Here is a 19,283-nt window from a genome sequence, read left to right on the forward strand (position 1 = left end):
TTCAAGATTTCTACCCCAGTAAACAAGCATGTTTTAGAATTTTTTTCGACCTGCCAGTTTTACAAATTGGAATTTTAAACTAATGCATAGTTGTCAAGCATGTCAAGGTGGAAGAAATTCACTAGGGAAGAACAAAAGTATAATTTATTGACTGCAGTATTTTCCAAATTATTTAAAGGTTATTCCTTTCCTGTCTCCTTTCTCTGAACTTATTATACTATACCCTACTGAGGACTAAAAATACAAGGTTGTAGCAAACATCTTTATACAAATGAGTAAATATGGTTTATTATTCAGAAAAATGAAGGACAATAAAAGGTCTTGCTATTCCCAGAAGTGAACCCACATGTAGTTTGATGTGGTTTCCCCTGTCTGTGATTATGACAAGGAAGGCATGAAACCCATTATGTCTGAAACTGGTTCCAGTTTAAGTCCTGTATAAGAACTGGCAAAAGGACAAAATGCAAGTGATAGTTCTTCCTAAGCTGGCAGCATCTGCCTGCTATCCTTCTGCTCATACAGAGATCCATCTTTCTCTCATTTTTTGCCTGTGGAAACTGACTTACTGGAGGGCTCCCAACAAATTCCAGAAGTAATACTTCACAGTTTTCAGTTCCTTGACTCTAAAGCTAGTGGTCTTCCAGTGTTTTCCAAGCTTTGTTTCACCCCACTTGCTGTCCTCAGTAACTTGGACCTGGCATCTGTTATCTGTTTATTTGTTCATTTTAAACTCTACTCTATAGGTTTTGTTTCATAGCTGAAAACATTTTTCTACATTCCTCATCTTCTTGGTCTGCTGCCCAAGTGCCCTATATTTCCTGGAATTCTTTCAGCCTTGTACACCAGTTTGGGCTAACTCTTTCAAGGACTTTCTGCACAAACTTTAGGTTTGTTACCCTATTAATTAAAAATTTCAGAAGATCAAATACTTGTTTGATTAGGTATCACTAGTATCACTATATATTCAGAAGAAGATGGAAGCAGTGAAAGGTAGAGAATCCACACAGGATGCAATAAATATTTACCCATTCCATATCTTATGCTAACTATTATAGTGCTATATTCTTGTGCAAATATCCTTTGAAAAATCTTTCTCCTCAAAACATTCCCTTTAATAGTTTTTGCTAATTTTAAGGAACTCCTGAAAATTGTGTTATCCATTTGGATCTAGTTTAGTTTACCTTTTAGCCATTACAGACCTGTTAGTGTTATGTTCAAAAAATAAACTTGGTTTAGAAATAAGAGACAGTCTAATACTAAGGGAGGAAAAAACCTCTGATTTTTTTTTTTTGCCTGAAAATTCTGCAGAGAAGGACAGAAAGCAATTGCAAATGTTTTTTTATTATCATTTTTTTTGTTTCTGAGAACAAAGCAGACTCTCATCGCCTTAAGGCACATGTTTGTAGGAGACGTCAGAGCTAAAGCAAACAGTATGCTCACTGCTGGTGAAGTAAACTTGGGAGGAAACTGGATGACCACTATGTTTACTATATGTTCTGCCAACTGTGTTGCAAATTAATGTACTGAAGACTGCTGGGCAGAATGATTTTCAGATTTTCAGTGTGAGTGTGAACTGCCGGCATAAACACAGGTTTATAGATCAAACGCTTGGCAGTGCTGAGAACATTGAGAGTGATAGTAGCTTGCCACAGAAGGAAATGGTTTTTTGTGTTGCTTTCCAGACATCTTCCATGTACATTAGCACAGACAAAGTCTTGGGATTGATGATATCTGCCAAAAATTCAGGAAGAAATGTATATGTGTTTATTACTAGAGAGTAAAGGACATCTTTGCGTCTTCACGGCAGGTTGTTCCTTCCCTTTAAAAAAAATGTTGATTTCTGTGTTCCAGCTCCAATGCTCAGAACTGCTCTGAGAAAACCAGACTTGACTAAAGCAACAGCCATAGGAGCCTGTGTAAACCAGCTGAGAAGCTATGGTGTTGATAATGAAACAAAATTTGTATTTTTGCCTAATTCTTCAGGGCATTAAGGACTCTCACGTTCTCTAATAAGATCTGAGGACAATCAGCATTTTTTTTGCAAAGAACTCAATTCCTTGCAGAAAGAGTCTCTGAATGGATCCTAATGAAATGTCCAGGACAGATCATTTCATTGAACAGATAATAAAGAAATATTTGATGGTTTTGGTTACAATAAAACAGATGCTTTCTGTCTGGTCACTAACAACCAAAAAACTGTGAGCTGAACAAAGCTTTAATTGCTTAACGAGTACCTAAATAGTTGAATGAATTTTTAAAATTGCCTTCCAATTCTTTTTAAGATACCAGAGATTCTGGGGTTTTGGCTTTTCATTTTGACAAGTATTAATATAGATTAGAAATGCTCAACCATGATGAGATACTTAAAATTGCCATCTATTCAAAGAGTGCAATTAAAAAGCATAAAAATGTGGTATCTGTTAAAAAAAATATTGATTTGGAAAATTGTTTGTCTTTCTTTAGAAATTATTTGCATTTATTTTATATTTATTTTAATAACAAAATTAAAATATCTAGTAATAAGTATTGTATATATTTAAACAGCAGATTTTGTCCCAGAGCATTCTACATATAGATTCCAATAGATTCCAATCCCTACCCCACCCTCTGCAGAGTCTTCAATACATAACCTCTAGTGAAATTAGGAAAGTGCCAATATTGATTTTTCTGTGCTGATGGATATGTCAGATAACATTTTCTCTTCTGAAGTCAATACTCAATTTTTTAAAACTCTGGTAATGGAAAACTAAGTAATTTTTAGTATCATTTTTGTAGCTCTAATTACTGGTGCTAAGCACAACATACTGTTTTACTGTGTAACTTGCTCTAAGATAGGAGGTGGAGACCATTTAGAATACTTTCTTCTTGCTTTAGGAATTATTGTAGAATACTTCTTTCTTGCTTTTTGTTTTTATTTACTACATGCTGTGGTAAGCAGTTACAGCATGAAGAGCAAATGCTGTGTAAATACACTCTTTTAGGTACTTTTCTTAAGTTTGGATGCAGATAGAGAGCACTGAAGACATTGGAACCATCAGGTGGCCCTGGAATTTGCTGAAGAGGAGAGTGCTTTGATTCTGTTTCATATTTATTAATAGACCTGAGAGCTGCAGTAGCTTGTCATGAATTTCAGCAGTATGTGGCATGAAGACTGTAACACAAACATGAGAGAAAGGGAAAAATATATAACCAGCTGGTTGAACTTCACCTTGGTGCTGAGAAGATGGTACTTTTTAGATTCTCATGCACTTGCTCTTCAATATGCTGGTTAAAAATCCTTAGAATTGTGCAAGTATGGTTTAAGATTGGGAATGACTAATTGATATTAGGTGGAGACAGCAAATGAAAGCTTTGGAACCAATTGAAAGAAATACAGGAGAGAGCTTTATACAAAGAAATAATCTTTTGCTGAAAATATAATATTCACATTGTTGTCATAGTGCTTACCAAAACAGTGTGGTAATCTAATGGTGAGCCTTGATGCATGGTAATTCTTTCCACAGCACTGACTGATGTTGATCACCTCAAAGAGCACTCTGCAAATTTCTTGGGTTCTCTGGGTGTGTTTCTGTAGAAATTTAAGCTCCAACCGCAGGCTCAGGTTTGAATGTTTTGACTTTGTAACCAAGATGAAATCTGCCCAGTGTTGGAGCAGAAACTGTGCCAGCAACATCGCGCAATGCAAGGCCTGTGGGCAGAGCTGAGCTGGGACAGCTCCAGCGGTTCTAGTCGTTCTTTCTTTTCAGGCTGCTCTTACTGTTGTTTTTCTCACTTTTGTTGTAGAGGAACTTGTTTAAAAGTTCTCAGCTTCAGTAAGAGCAACCTGCTGCTCAAAAAATTGTCAGGTGCATATGTGAGAACTAATAGCATGTGCTGTAACATAATGAGGTTGAATTTAGTTCAACCAGATGTATTCAGTGAGAGATATCTGCTCATGGGGGTACATAAAGGAATTTCCCAAGTCTTATTTCCTAATTCCTAAGAATTAAGTGATGTTTATACAGGACAACTTCCAAAATCAGCAGCTAACACTGTTTTGTACTATATTTGTACTTGCAAATGCATGGATAGGAGAGGAGAGGAAACTGTGAAGTAGCCTGATATTATAATTATTTTGAGCAGTAGAATAATTCCATGACCTGTTCTAAGTTCTTTATTAACATTGATCAATAAAATAAAGTTCTGCTGTCATGAACATTGTGAGACACAGTCTTGGTCACTCACTAATGGCAAAATGTTTAAACTGGGATCAAAAGAGATTCCAAATACTCAGAGATGTGTATATACAATAATTAGTGGGAAGATGACTCAAAATTGTTTGAGTTTAGAGATGATTTTACGAAGGTCATAAGGAGGACAAACACAATAGTAGAATGTCAATCCACCAAACATTTTAATTGTTTCTGCACTAATTTGAGAAGGGAAATAAACAGGAAGAGCTGAAATCTTAATTAATGATCAAAACAGTGTCTCAATTGGCATATGAGACACTCAGAGGATAATTCACATGATTAGAATATTAGTGGCTGTAATTTGCTCCAGAAACATCTGCAAGGTGGGGAAAATAAGAGAATGTATTGCTTTGCATGGCAAATAGGTCCATAAAGAGATGATACACATGTTCTTGGTAAGGATAAAATGTTCAAGTCAAAAGTGAATCACCAGATAAGGCTTGTTTCTTAGGAGGGGAAAAGACCTTTTATAAGGGGAAAAAAAAGAAAAGAAAAAGCTGTCCCTAATACTAATGATGGTAGTAAAAACATGTTTTAGAAAATAGATAACAGTCTTATAATTTCCAGCATATTTTTATGTATAAAATACGGAGGAAGAAAAGAAAAACTAATTTGAATTATATATAGGTAACTCAAAATATTGTAAAAAACAAGGGCAGAAAATATTAAAGTACCAAAAATCCTGAGAATTACTGTGAAAAGAGACAGTTTACAGCTCTCTGTGACTAGGTTGAGTTGTTAAGCAATACCAATAGTAATAAAACAGTATTAGGCCTTGTGGGTACAAAATTTGGAAGATAAAATACATAAAGCCTGTTTCTAAACTTCAAATTAACACTCAGAATTCAAAGTAAACTTCTTGTACTCTTTCCTGTGCATCCACTTTTTTATTTAATCAAGTTCAATTTTCAGTTTTCTTGCCTTGAAACCTTTCCCTTGGGGAATGGGTATAGATCTGGGAAGGATGTATTAACTTCTTCATACAGAGGCTTGTAGAGGTACTTGTGTAATACTTCTACTGTGTTTGCTGAAGGTGCTGAAAGCTCACAGGGGCTCAAGGGAAGGCTGGACAAATCTTTGGAGGAGATAAACATTAATGGTGGTTGCATACTTTAAAAGATACATCTGGCTCAGGAAACCCTTGTCCTGTTTGGAGCCTGGAAGGTAATTAAAAAGTGCTGCCAGATATACATCCCCATTCTTTCCATTTGTGTCATGGAGACAGAGACACTGCTGAAAATACTGCCCTGGCCTAGAGGGGTCCTTGGTGCAACCTTGCATTCCTGTGAGCCAGGAGCCCCAGCTGGCGGATGCTCTTCCCATTGCAGGGCCAGTGGAGCCAGTGGCTCTGCTGTTCCCTAGCAGATGCAGTGCATCAGAATGGTCACAGGGCTGGGAAGCTCTGTTTGACTTCCAAAGCAAGGCAAAAGAAATGGAACTATCCTAAAGGAAACAAAATAGAGCCCTGCCTGCAAAGGGTGTAAGTTCTTTCCTTTGTCTGCTAGGATGAAACTCCACAGGTCACCCTTTTTAAAAAATAGAGTATAGAAACATGTCTCTCGTATACTTTGCTTGAAGGAGGTAATAATTTAGTCTTAATTCCATCAAAAATGGACTTTGTATTCCCATTCAGTATTTTCATTTCATAAATTCAAATTTTAAATAAATAGGTAGATAATGGCAATTCTGGGCTAAGCAAGCATATTTATTGGTAAACTGGTATTGAATTAAGTGCTTTAAGTTTTAGTTGTAGCTTTTTATTTCTTCCTCAGCCTACTGAGATTACTGTTAGTACAGCAGGTTGTTAACACTTGGACTGGGAACATTTGGAAAATGTTAGATATTGTAAAGCAGATATCAACATTAACTTATGTCCACAAATTTGGATTTAATGAGTTCTCACCCTTCTTATGGTACTGCTATTCTAAGTTTATCCTTTTTTATATTGTTTAATTTTGTGCATAACTTATAAATCATGATACTCCAAGAAATTAACTTCAAATCCATGTTACAGTTTGAAGAGTGGATCTTGTATATTCATTATATTATTGTCATCCCTTTTCCTGTTGTGTTCTGCTACTTCAGCACAGCAAAGCTCCAGTTGCCTGAACAAACACTGACTCATGTCAGTGATAATCCATCAGGGATACAGAAGGAAAGGGAATAAAGGGTACCATTTTTACTACAAGAATTTACAAAAACCAGTTTTAATATCACCATTAAAATCTCAGGTCTATTTTGTGTGTGTGTGTGTGGTACCATGCATAATGTAAGACTAGTATGTGTGGTGCTCCTATGAATCTAGTGTCAGAACAAACAGGAATGGTAAGCTGTGTCCTTGAAGCTTTTTTGTAATATACTATTTCTAGCTGTGGTAAATATCCAAATGTTGCAAGAATTTGGGTTTTGATTAGGTGTTGAGATAAATGCACAGACTCTTTGTGTCTCTCTTGCTCAGTCTTACAGTCTCTCAGGTGTCTCTCAGTCTCTCCTTGCCGGGGTGTAATCATTCCAGTGGCCTACAAGGATACCCAGATGATGATCTGAGGTGGTGTGATGGAAGAGTGTCACTGCCTATTTGTCAGGAAGGAAGCAAGGGAGAATTGGCCATTGGCAATTTCTTGAAGCAGCTTCTGTTTAAATGAAAACAGGCAGGCCAAGACAGTGCAAGGAACATCAGATGAAAAGTGATGCAGAGAATCTTACAGCTCAGGTTTACAGTGTGGTGCTGGAGATGACACTCAGAAATGTGCAATACCTGTTTGTTTCACCTGTGTGGAGCTCATGCATTGTGTCTGATTGGTTTCTGATTCTTTCTTCATTGCAGGTCCAGTGATGGTGGCGAGGATCAGACACAGCCCAGAGATCTCTCATCACAGCTGTAGGGCCAGCTCTGGATCACAAAGGTGTGCGGGCAGACAAAGGAAGGCACAGAAGCAAGGGTCAATGGAATGGCCTGAAAAGGCTCCTGAATGGAGCAGGGGCAGGTCCCTGCAAGACCCATAAGGTTTTTCCTGAATAGCTCTTCCTTCACAGTAGTGTGGATTTGGGTTAGCTCCTGTCCTTGAGCCAGGCCACTGTGCTCCTGGGAGGCAAGAGTGTAAACTTCAGGCCCTGAGAGTAAACAGAAATAGTGTAAATATGCCAGACAGTAAGGAAAATAAAACTGATAGATATATTTACAGACAAAATCAATTACCTAAAGACCTGAAATTGCAGGAAGAAAAGATAATTACTTTGTTAACCATTACAATTCAAAATAACTCGACTTCTTTTTGAAGCAGTGTTAATCCATGCAAGTCAACATATTGTAATCTATTTCTTTAGTTCTCCTGTGTGAAATTAACTGATGAGGAAAAAAGAGTGATCAAGATTTTATCTGCCTCTTTGAAAGTGTTTAAACAATAAGATGTTTTTCAACCAGAAACAAGTATAATTCCTCATGAATGTGGAAATTTTTAATTACACTCTTTGGGGTATCATTGTACTCCTTTACTTAAAGCAGTTGTTATCATGCTGCAAGTTTGGTTGGTCTCACCAAAGCTGGTTTGGTCTGATTTTCTGGGTCATATCTCACCACAGCTCTTTGTTTTGATAAATTCTTTTGCAAAGAGTGCAGTGACATGCAGCATACCATTTTGATATTTGAAATATTTGTCATAAAAAGGAGATTCTGAATATGTTATGTTAATGAACAATTTAGTTTTTTATAACCTATCTTTTCCTTCTCCTGGGTTTATTCCAAGTATTTCTTCTATGATGGATGATGAAAGAAAATTCCAATCTATTTAGCCTTTACAAAGATAACCCTTTAACTCCTCAGAATTCAGACCACTAGTTCTACATGCATTACAGAATGAAACAGGGTATGGACAAGCCATTACTGTGAAATGCCCTCACCTCTTACTGGCTATTTTAGGTTCACTTAATGACACTGCTAAGACAAAGTGTAGCTCAGGATTTCAGATATGTGCAGTGACACTTACTATATTAATTATCCATAGAGAGGACTTAAAACCATGTACTTGCAGTACAAGTATTCATCTAGTAAATTTATAGGCACACACAAAAATGTTCCAAGGATATATTATGTGTACATTTTCAAAGTAATTGCCAATATGTATTTGGAAATACAATTTTCATTTAGTATTAATAGAAAGTGTGATGTATTATGTATTTGCCTTTTAATATCTGTTTTAGTCTGCTGTGTCTCCCCATCACTCAACAGTCCTTCAGAGCATGTACTGCTTATGAGAATTTTCTTTCATCCTCTCTTTCCATCCCTTTGCCATTTCATTTTCTCCAACCTATCGGTTTTGTAATATTAATTCTCATCTTCAAACTTTTATTTTCATTTATTTATCTCCTAATAAATAGTTTCTTTGATTTTTCCATCTTCTGTTTCTTACTGTGTTGCTTTATACTTCCAAACTCTCTGTTTTACAACTCTGTTTTCTTGCTAGTCCTTCCTCATCTCTTCATTTCACTCCACAAGGATGTGTTGGGAGGGGAGAGTAAGGGGAAGGGATTGCATGCTTGAAATTCTCTCCTTTTTGTAAAATCACATCTTGAGGGTTCTTGTATTAAGGTTGCAAATAATTTGTGACATAATTAATTGTCTTACATATCATATGTGTTACTTTAAAAATCAGCACTTTTAAAATGGTATTGTTCACATCATACATGGATCAGTTTGAAATCAAGCAGAGATGATGCTTTGCAAATGAGCTGTATTTTTATTGTGTCCAATTCTTAATTCAGTACACTTCTTCCATCTTATTCTTCAAATAACATATTCAGAAAAATACATTTAATATAATTATAAAATAATAATTTTGTAGTAAATTTTTCCTTTTCCTATTTTAATTAGTTTAAGGATATTTTTATATACAGCTTATGAGAACAAGGGCCCTTATATGGTTAGCAGCTTTGCACAATGTTGGTGAAATCATAGTTACAAATATAAACTTTGTGTGATCTTTTGACACTTACTGATAAGCAGCAGCCAAGATGACAGATATTCATACATAATTATTTCCCAAACCTTTAAAGTAAATTAAGAATGATTACAAGGAATAAAAGCTATCTCTGTGTTACTGGAAGGGTGGGCTCTGAAGTTCTCCATTAACATTAATTTCTTGTTAAAGCACTCTGAGGCTTTTCTCTCTTGTAACATTGCCAAATGCTAAACATTAGGGTTGATGGCTTCCATGTCATGTACCTGTCCTAAAGTTTAACTACTTATAAAAATGTAACCTATGTGGGTCATCTTCACAACAACAGGTTGCAAATAATTTATTTTGAAACCAGGAAAAAAGGAAATTCTTTTGTAAGGAAAAAAAAATTTGAAGTTGTCTTTATTATTTCACTTTAAATGCAAAATATATTTTATTCTTACTAGATTATTTCCTATTGTTATATGCAACATAATTTTAGCATCTGTGGATTTGAAGTGAGAATTTCAAACTTGACTGGGCAATGGTTTTTGTGAATAAAAAGCCTTTTGGCTTGTGTGGAATCTACTCAAATGTGTCTAACCCAAAAAAATTCCATGTGCTTTGCCTAGGAGCTAAAAGCTTTGAGGTGCTCTGTTGCTGGCAGGGAGTGGCTGCCCTAAGCTCTCTTGCAGCTCCCACTGCAGACAAGACAACGCTCTGTTTCCACCGAGGAGCTGGGCAGGAGTGCAGATGGATGGAGGTCAGAAGTCTCTGCTTCCTCTGCTCATAACTGAGGCAACAGAAAAATCAAATGCCTTGAATGACTTTCGGTTAGAGAAAAAGCAGTAGGTGGTGGCTTTGGAAGCCTGGAGCAACAAAAGCTGGGTCAGAAGGGGATAAATGTCGGAGAAGAAAAAATGGAGTGGAGAATGGCAAAATGGTTGGGGAAAAAAAGAGAAAATGGGACAGAGGAGTGGAAACTAGTGAGTTTGATGGAGGGAGAAATGTCTGTGATTGGGATACTCTGCTTGACATCTTTAACGTGTATTTGTATTTGCAGGCTTTCATTTTCAGTGTTCTTTTGTCTTCCAGACAGTCAGACAGATGGATCTGAGGTTGGAATTTTTGCCAGAATTGGACTTTGCTCCTCCAAGAGCAAAGAGTAATTAAACTTCAGTAAGATCTCCCTGGCCCTGTAATTTATTAATTCCCAGAGCTCAGGGAGAAACCACTCCACGGGTATGCTCCATGAAATCAACATTTAAATACAGAATGAATAAACAACACTTTAAGAATAAAAAATACAGACATGTACATAGAGGTTATTACTTTTGGAATGTTTAAATGATACAGGGTACTCTAAGTGTAACTTAGAAGTGTTGCTATATGATTTAAAGATGTATATAATATTTAGTGCCTTTTTATTCTTTCACCATACATACATTTTCTACTACCACATGTTTAGAAACACTCTAAGAAATATTCTGTGTTGGAAATGAAAACTGACAGAAGCAGCTGTTCTTGCAAACTGCAATGTTTCATTTCATCCATGTGCATCTCACATGACAACCTGTAGACGGTGGTGTGTGGGTGGATAGTTAATGGTGAGATTATGGCTAAAAATGGATTTAATAGTCTAGCTGAGATGGGCACTTTGGGAAGGCAGTGAAAATTCATGAGTCCCCTGCTGTTCTCCTGAGTGGCTCAGGGTGCATCATGCTGACCAAACTGGCATGTCTGAGCTGTCGCACAGTAGTCGGCCTATTTTTATTCTACAAGTACAAGTCTGTTTTGTCAGACAGCAAAATCTCTTATTCTTTGTTTTCTCTCCCTCTAGCCTGATTCTAGTGAAAATTATGCCTTTATGGGCTGTTTTTGAGGGTTTTTTTCTTAGAGAATATTGCCTACTCAAAAGTTCAGATAAAGTCAGGAACTCCACCTTTTACTGGTACCGTGTTTATGCCTGGGTGTAATTAGGACGGAGTTTGTGAGGCAGAAGAAAAATAAATACATGTTCTAACTTGAAGCAGAATGTTCTGCCTTGCATTCAACCTCCATTATGACTCTCAGAGGATCATAATGTTTGTCCCAAATGTTTAATATGAACATCTATTTCCTTAATCAGCCAGAGTTGCCTCTGCTAAGGCAGGAAAGAAAGTATCTGAAACCTGGGAACTAGCAGAGCAGAACACTGTGTGCGTTTTTAATTGAATGGGAAATGAACAGAATCTTTCATGTGGATGAATATTGGTCAACATCTGAAATAATTTAAAGGCAGTCTTAAAATCCACTATGTGAGTTCTTGCCTGTCTCCTTGTAGATGTGAGGAAAGATGAAGAGGGCTACAAAATGTCTGCTATTGAAATCATTGCAAATACTATCTGTTATGGTGGTTTCATCTATAGAAGGATTGAAAAACCTGGAAAATACCTCTCTCTTCACAGAAAGCTTTTATCAGTTGGTAACCTTTTGAGCCCATGGCAAGATGATCTGGTGACAGAATACCTTATTTTCATGTCAGCTGCCTTTCAAATAGCAACTTCAATTGACCTGAGAACTCCTAAGACCTGCCTTACTTCACCCTGTAATTGATTAGCCTTGAGTTTTTCTAGAGATCTTGTTTTCAAATCTACTATTCTTTTCCTCTACTTGACAGCAAATGTTTATTAGACAGAACAAAAAATAACAAAAATTAAAACAATTGAAACCTTCAGTGACACTTCCAAGAGTATTTCTTTAAGAAATCTGTAAATGAGTAGTGAATTATTAAGACTGACTAAATGGCAAAATGTAGCTACCACCCAGGCTCAAAACAGCAATGTAACCACTTGCAATAGATGCCTAGACTTGTTTTTATCTCATCAGTTTGTTGAGTCTCAAAAGAGAAATCCAGTTTCTGAAAGGTGCATAACGTTGTCTAAGCATATATAAATAAAAACAAATCGATATATAAAATTACATGATGCAAGGAGCAGCAATTCTGGTCAGCCAAGCAACACACTGGCAGCTGTGCATATATCTTTTCATATTTACTGTGCTCATATACTGTTCAAGTTCTCAGACTGACATGAGAGATACTAGGCTAGACTAGCCTAATCCTAGGCTAGACTAGTTTAATTCTCCTAAACTTTTGACATCACAGGCATAAGCCTAGTGAGATGTTAGTCTCTATTGCTGGGTTGACCTCTTCATTTGAGGACCTGCATTTATGTCCTGGGCATGGAGATAATTTCTGAGCTGTGTTAGATCTGGCTCAGCTTGCTGACTGATTTTCCTGAATGAACCATACAGTACCTTGTAGGTTGCTTTGTCTTCAGTCCTGTTTTTGATCATCTTGTGCTGTTTGTGGCTGAGCTCCCTGAACAGGTACTGGATTTCAGCCCCTTTGGATACAGTGAGACTGTGCCCTTGTTCATGAGAGCTCTGTCTGTTCTGTGGCAGTTCTTGGTGGTTTATCATTGGTGTTGGTGCATGCCTCTCCTTGATGTCCTGCCTCTCCTTGATGTACAAAGTGTCAATTGTCCAGGTGTTTCTGCATATTTAGGCACAGGTGGATATTCAGAAGATGGAATATGATGAGGTAATGAAGGGCACTAAACCCTACCTCTGTAATTGCCTAAAAGTTACACTTGTCACACAGCCCAGCTACCTTGTGTTAGTGAGTGTATGAGAACTCTGCCTCCTTTAAAGCTTTGCTGATGTATCTGCTAAAATAAAATAAAATAAAAAAAAAAAGATATAATTTGAAATAATGAACTGCATTTTTTTTCATAGTACATAAAAGTATGCAGTCATATTGCAAATAGTAAGCATGATTTAAAGAAAGAGATGGAGAATGTCAGCATCCTTGGAAAGCTGTCAGAAAGTTGAGCATCTTTGTTCAATCTTTTTGACTCTTTCATTTCATCCTCACCAAAAGAGAATTACACTGATATAAAGGGCAAACCACCCCAGATTATTGCTGCTATGGATTGCTGGAGTTTATTGCAGTACCATAACCACTAGATACATTACAGCAAAACTTACTGGCTTCGCTATGTTGTATTCCCAGAAAAACCCTAAAAATCTCAGAATCAAACTCTCATGTCTTCTCTGTATTGAAAATAAATCATAAGAAACTATCCACAAAAAATTTCGATGCTACATAGGAAAGAGATCCATATATATTTCTTAGTCCTTCCTTTTCCCTTAAAGGAAAGCATTTGTCAAGTGAGGAAGATTTGGTGCTGCACTTTGATAAAAAGAAAAAGGACTGTGCTGCACACAATGGGAGGAATGCATTTCTGGCTGATTAAAAGCCTGAAATTTCCTTTTCCTTGGAAGGGAGAAATACAAAGTTAAAAGTAAATATTATTGTCCTTGTCTATTTCTTTTTCTAATTGGTTCAACATTGGCAACTTATTTAAGGTATTGGCTGTATAAAAGTGCTCTGTAAGACATAAGTCAAGTGCTCAGTAGAAAGTCTAAAGGAGATATCTAACCACATGTTTAATATTGGTTGCATTAGATGTTTTGTCTTGTTCAATAATCGCTCTTACAGTTATCTACATTAATTACTCTTATCACATTAATCTTTGCCATGGCATTAATAATATCCATAAATAAAAATCAAGAGACAAAATGCTGTTACCTGACTTAAACTAGAACGTATTAAAGTAAATTTTTGTAATACAAAGACAAGGAAAAGAAAACACAATAAAAACTTTTCAGGGAACTCTTTCAACCCGAATCAAAGGATGTCAGATGATTAATGCCATGATAAAGCCGTAGGAATTAATATTTGATAGAATACCTGAGAAAAGTGAATGATTGTTGCTACATATGACAGAAGATAGCCTACCTTCAGGAAAACAGGAAATGAAAGAGTGATAACACAAGCAAGGTATTTCATATCATATCCATGAAACTCATTTAATGCAACCTAAAACTTTAAAAACAAATTTCATAAAAATAAAAAGAAACCACTCTTTATTTTTTGAGTTAATAAGTATGTCAAAAAGGCTGTTTATATTTTTAAATGCCAAACTTCTTCAGGTTCTCCATCTTTATTGCATCTTTGTGATGTGTTTGTAATGCTGCTTGAACTCCTAGTACACCTAGAATACAGAGGGCACAGGGAAAACCTTTTGTCTTGTAGGTTATCTTAGATTTTTGCCATATTCTAGGGTTTTTTCTGTAATAGAGGAGGAAATGCTTGAAAAAAAAGGACAATCTCTTTATTTTTTTCTTTTCCACATCAATTATTTTCTGCAATTCCACTAGGTATTTCACTTGCCATGTGAAGGATGGTGCCTTTGTGTGAAGGTCTCTATTGCTAGATGGAAAATCAAAGTGCTATTTCTTTTCAGGGGCAGATGACTGTCTCTCAGACTAAAATTCAGAGGAAATAGATCTGCAAAGAAAAATGTAGGTGCAAGTTATAATCTTCCTTGGGGAGCTCAGATTCTTTCCTACAATGTGTAAAATTATTCTTCAAGAATCTGTGAATCTTTCAGATAACTTCAGGTTTCTAAATGTCTTGCTAGACCTGAGATTCAGGGATACATTCTGAGATGCAGATGTAGTTTCCTTACTCTTTAACATTTTTTATTCCTGCCAATGATTCAAAAATTTTATGTCTTTATTGCTACCAGGTTGTCTGTGCAATAGCAGTAATTCCATGGTTAAGGGAAGAATAAAGAGTAGTTATTGCAGAAGGCAACACCTTTTAATTACTACATCCAGAATTCATCTTACTATATCTGCTTACTGAAAGTCAGCTGCAGTGTTTTCTCCCAAACTAGCCTTTTTTAGCTGAAATTGCAGTACTAAGTATTTCCTGAAATCATCAGGAAATATTTAAAATTCTATTTATGCGTTCCTGATTTCATACTACTAAGAATATTTCAGGAAGTTTGTATCGGAGCTTCCTTTTTTGGAATGATATAAAAAAAATGATCATGTTTCTACCAAGAGCATATGGGACTGGAAACCTCTTATAATGAAATGTTGGTTAATGATGAATTACTTAAATTTCCTAGGCAAAGCAAACAGAGTTATCCTGAGTATTGACTCTTAGAAACTAGGAAATCAAAAAAACTAAACAAATTTAAATATTTCTGCACTCGTGGTCTACTACAGCTAGACTCATCTATTTATAATTAGAATGAATGCTTTTCTGTTCTACTACATTTGCTTGAGCTTAAGTCAGTAAAACTTTCTTTGTGTGGAGGAGTACATTTAGACTACAAACTATGACTTAGCCATCTTTTATAGTAACAATCAGTCTAGAAAGGAAAAAAAAATGGCAGAGAGGAGACTAGATTTTTTTTTAATGAAAACTCAGGCTAAAATAGTGAACTTCTGGTGTTCAGGATAGTTTATAAAATTATTCAGTAGGCCATGTCACTGTGAGAACTGAATCCAGACAGGAATTCAGTTAGGAATTACCCCAAACTACTTAAAAATGGTAGCATTACATTTAATTATGTGTTGTGGTCAAACCTATGTTCAAAATACTTTGGTTGACGCACACTTTACGTGCATGAGCCTCCCTGTGGCTGCAAAACTACGTCGAGGCATTGATAACAAATCCTGAGCTCTAGGCTGCTATGGCAACAATGGTAGCATACAGGAGTCAGCTAATTTTAGACTAGCTTGGGTATGTCTACAAAGATTGTAGTTCTGCTATTGCCTCCAGTAATAACATAACCTTGGTTCATTTGAGCATTTTAAAATATGAAGTAAATCCTGAACACCTAAAGGTGATATTTATATGTGTATATGTGTGTTACTGGATGTTTGAGCAACTTCAGACTTCTTTTTTTCCTTCTTGCTGTATATTCAAAGATATATTGCAGTAATCAAATGCAAGGCATAAAAAAATAAAAGACCTTCATGACCAGAATACATACCTGAGGCAAAACCAATCTGCTTGAAATTTCTTTCCATATTTAGAAGATTGAAAATCCAATAATCTCTTTGACAAGAATGTTAATGTCCATGCTTGTCCCCTGGGAATCGATGAAATTTTCCAAGTAGGTATAATATTCATAGGCAGTAGTTATGGCATGAAGATGGGAATGGAGCATCTAATTTTTACATGAGTGGGGAATAACACAGTGCAGGGACAGAGGTCACCTTGAATTACAACTGATACATGTCACAGACTTCTCTGGTCTGGGCAGAATGACAAAGTGCCTTGTGCAGGTAGACCTACAGATAATTTATGGCCTTCAGCAGTCTGCTTGCACTTTCTCTGTATTGCTGATGGCATGTCAAAATTAGAATTTGGTTAAAGACTAATGTCAGTAAACTGTTATAGCAAGAATGGATTTTTTCAGGAGGCTTGAGGAAATGAATTAGAGAATTGAGCTGAAAACTGTCACGGTAGGTTCTAGAATACAATACCAGATACTCTGACATGAGCAAGAAGAATAGTGTATTGATTTTATTATTTTAATTATAGACTGATTTAACAAAATGTGCTTGCAAATCTGTCTCATCATAAAGGTTTTGATGAGATATATATGCCATCCATTTTGGGAGCTGCTTAAAAAACTTAGATTGGGAGACCTAAATTAAGTATGTTTACTTTGGTTTTTTCTGACGTTTCCTCCAATATTAAAGCATCATTTATTTTAATGTAAACAGAAGTCTGCCTTGATCTCGCAGCTGAGAATAGAAGTGATTTCCTTGCCAACAAAGTAGCTAAATATTCAATTTACACACCTTATTACCATTTCATCTTGGGTTAGTTAAGTAACATTGCTATTGAGCAAACTACCTTGTTCACAAAGAAATGCATGTCTAAGAGGATTTAATTTCTAGTAAAACAGAAACCCAAAATCAGCACTGCTTGACTTTCACTAAGGCAAGAAAAAACCCAGCTTGATTTATAAAATGCTTAGATTAAAACATTGACACTCTACACGGCTGCATCTCCACACGTGTGCTCTAAACCTGGGGAAGATGGTCTGCTGTGATGTGCCCTAAATGGCTTAGGTGACAATTGTTGCTAAACAGCACATTGTTAGAGCAGGGAATGCAGTAATGTCCCCAGTTACAGCACAAATTCTTGAAGATTTTGCTGCATATTGGAAATATGTGAGTTACTATTCCTTAGAGTGGAAGCAGTTTTGTTGGTTGGTTTTTTATCCTTTGTATACAAGGGTTGTTCCAGTATGTTGGAATGTGTTTTACAGCCTCTGAGATGGACCTTGACTAAACACATTTAGGTCTATAACATTCATTCAGTTCTGGAGTGCTACATCTGGTGGTGCTCTCTTTAAGAATTGTCTATTCCTCGTTTACCTGCTGTGACAAGGTTGTAGTGGAAACGGGGAAGTGATTTTGTATGCAAGAAAGAAGGAGAGGAAAGTTCCAGGGAGACACTGTCTGAAATTATCATCTTGACACTCAGAGCATTAAACCTAAATTTTTCTCTCTCTCTTTTTCTCCTTCTTTCTGATATGTTTGTTCTCTTCACCTCACCTCACCAAGTGGTCTTCTTATGGATTTGAGTGGGGTCCTGATGTATTTTTGATTATTATTATTTTCCTGATGCTACCTGAAAAAATTTGGTTTCATCATAGAAACAAAGCAGAAAACAAAGAGTTTTTGAAAAAAAAATCATTTGGCCCTAGAGCTGATAGAAGAAAAGAGCTTCCCAAGTTGGATAACAGAATGCAACTTTACTGTAACTGAAATAAATCTCAGAACTTGATGGAATGTTTGTAGGAATAGTATTTTCACTATTTGTGCTATTAGCAGGGTCTTTAATCTGTTTTTCAGAAACAAACATATGTGATAATATGAAGGAGACAGAATATTCACTACACAGAATATAATTTTGAAGTGTGTACTGACAAGTAAAACAGTAAGTGCCCAACAGACCACTATACTAGAGGAGGAAAAGTATTCATGTCTCAAAACTAGCTCAAAGTCTACTGATTTGCTTATGATCCATTCGCTGCTGAATTGAAAAATCGAAATTTACCTTGTGTAGGCAAGATAACACCTTAGGCATATTGGGTCAATTCCTGAATGCAATTGTTTAGAAAACGACATACAACAACAAGTTGTGTGAACAATTCAGCACAGAAAAATGGCTTCATCAGTGAGCAGAAACTACAATCTCATACTTTCCTCTATGCACAAGCTCAGAGGATCCAAAGAAGTGATTAGGAAAAAAAATATTTACATCTTTAGAGAGATGAGATGGAAATACAACCCAAACAACTCTCACTGATTACACAGTAATAAGGTGCTACTTTATGCTAGCCCAGAAATTTATATAATTTTGAAAATAAGTTTTGAAAATATTTAGCACAAATAGCTGGTGAGTTTGGAAAACATAAGCAAGAAATAAGAAAAGGGAGGTATGGCTGCTAGGCTTTGAAAGAAACTCCTGAGATGTAAACCTGGCTTCTGTTCAGATTTGTTTCTGTAAAAACTTGTGCAAGGTTTTTACAGAAACAAATCTGTAAAAAACTTTTCTAAATGCTGTCTCATTCATTTGTAAATTAGGAATAATACCTGCCTGCCTTAGATTATTTATGCTGAAGATTAATTAAAATTCATAAAAGCAGTTTTAGAATTTAGTGTTGCAAAACTGCTAGAAGAAGATGAGTAATTTTGATAAAGAGGATACTTGTGATGAATAGTAAGAGGAAAGAAACACCACGAACTAGATGGCTAATGGAGTTAGAAGAAATGACTAAGTTTTGCTTAGCCTTTGTGGTGGGCTATTTTCCTGACTTTTGTACCTTTTTTTCTGGAAAGATCTAAGTTTTATGAATTATTGTTCTTTCTTTTCCTTTTTTTGTTTTTTCCTTCAAAATAGCCATTAGCTCTACAGCCAAACATGGACACTGTGAAGGTTTTAATAAGAAGGTGGCTTGTCCATGCTGCAGAAGTCCTTTAATGACTTTAAATTGTGGGTTGGCTCAAAGAATTTGAACAAATTATAATATGGGAAACTGAATATTAATTACAGTGGAAAAGGACACCCCATTTTTCTTCAAGTAGTCTAACTTGAAAGGAGCACTTTCATAGGGGAATTTTGTTTACAGACATTGTGACTGATTTTCTAATCAGGGAAAGGGAAGAGGAGCCTGACATCTTAAATATTTTT

At 36.0% G+C, this 19,283-nt stretch overlaps 1 long non-coding RNA gene across 1 annotated transcript in view; it reads left to right on the top strand.

The window, feature by feature from the left end:
* LOC115485299 (uncharacterized) overlaps positions 1-7,345 on the top strand; it is a 68,910-nt gene extending 61,565 nt beyond the window's left edge. The window contains exon 3 of the long non-coding RNA XR_003946049.2: positions 7,060-7,345. This is a non-coding gene — a long non-coding RNA (uncharacterized LOC115485299). The remainder of the gene's footprint in view (positions 1-7,059) is intronic.
* Positions 7,346-19,283: the final 11,938 nt, after the last annotated feature.

Source organism: Serinus canaria, chromosome 4 (assembly GCF_022539315.1).
Source record: "Serinus canaria isolate serCan28SL12 chromosome 4, serCan2020, whole genome shotgun sequence".
In the NCBI taxonomy this organism is placed as follows: Eukaryota; Metazoa; Chordata; class Aves; order Passeriformes; family Fringillidae; genus Serinus; species Serinus canaria.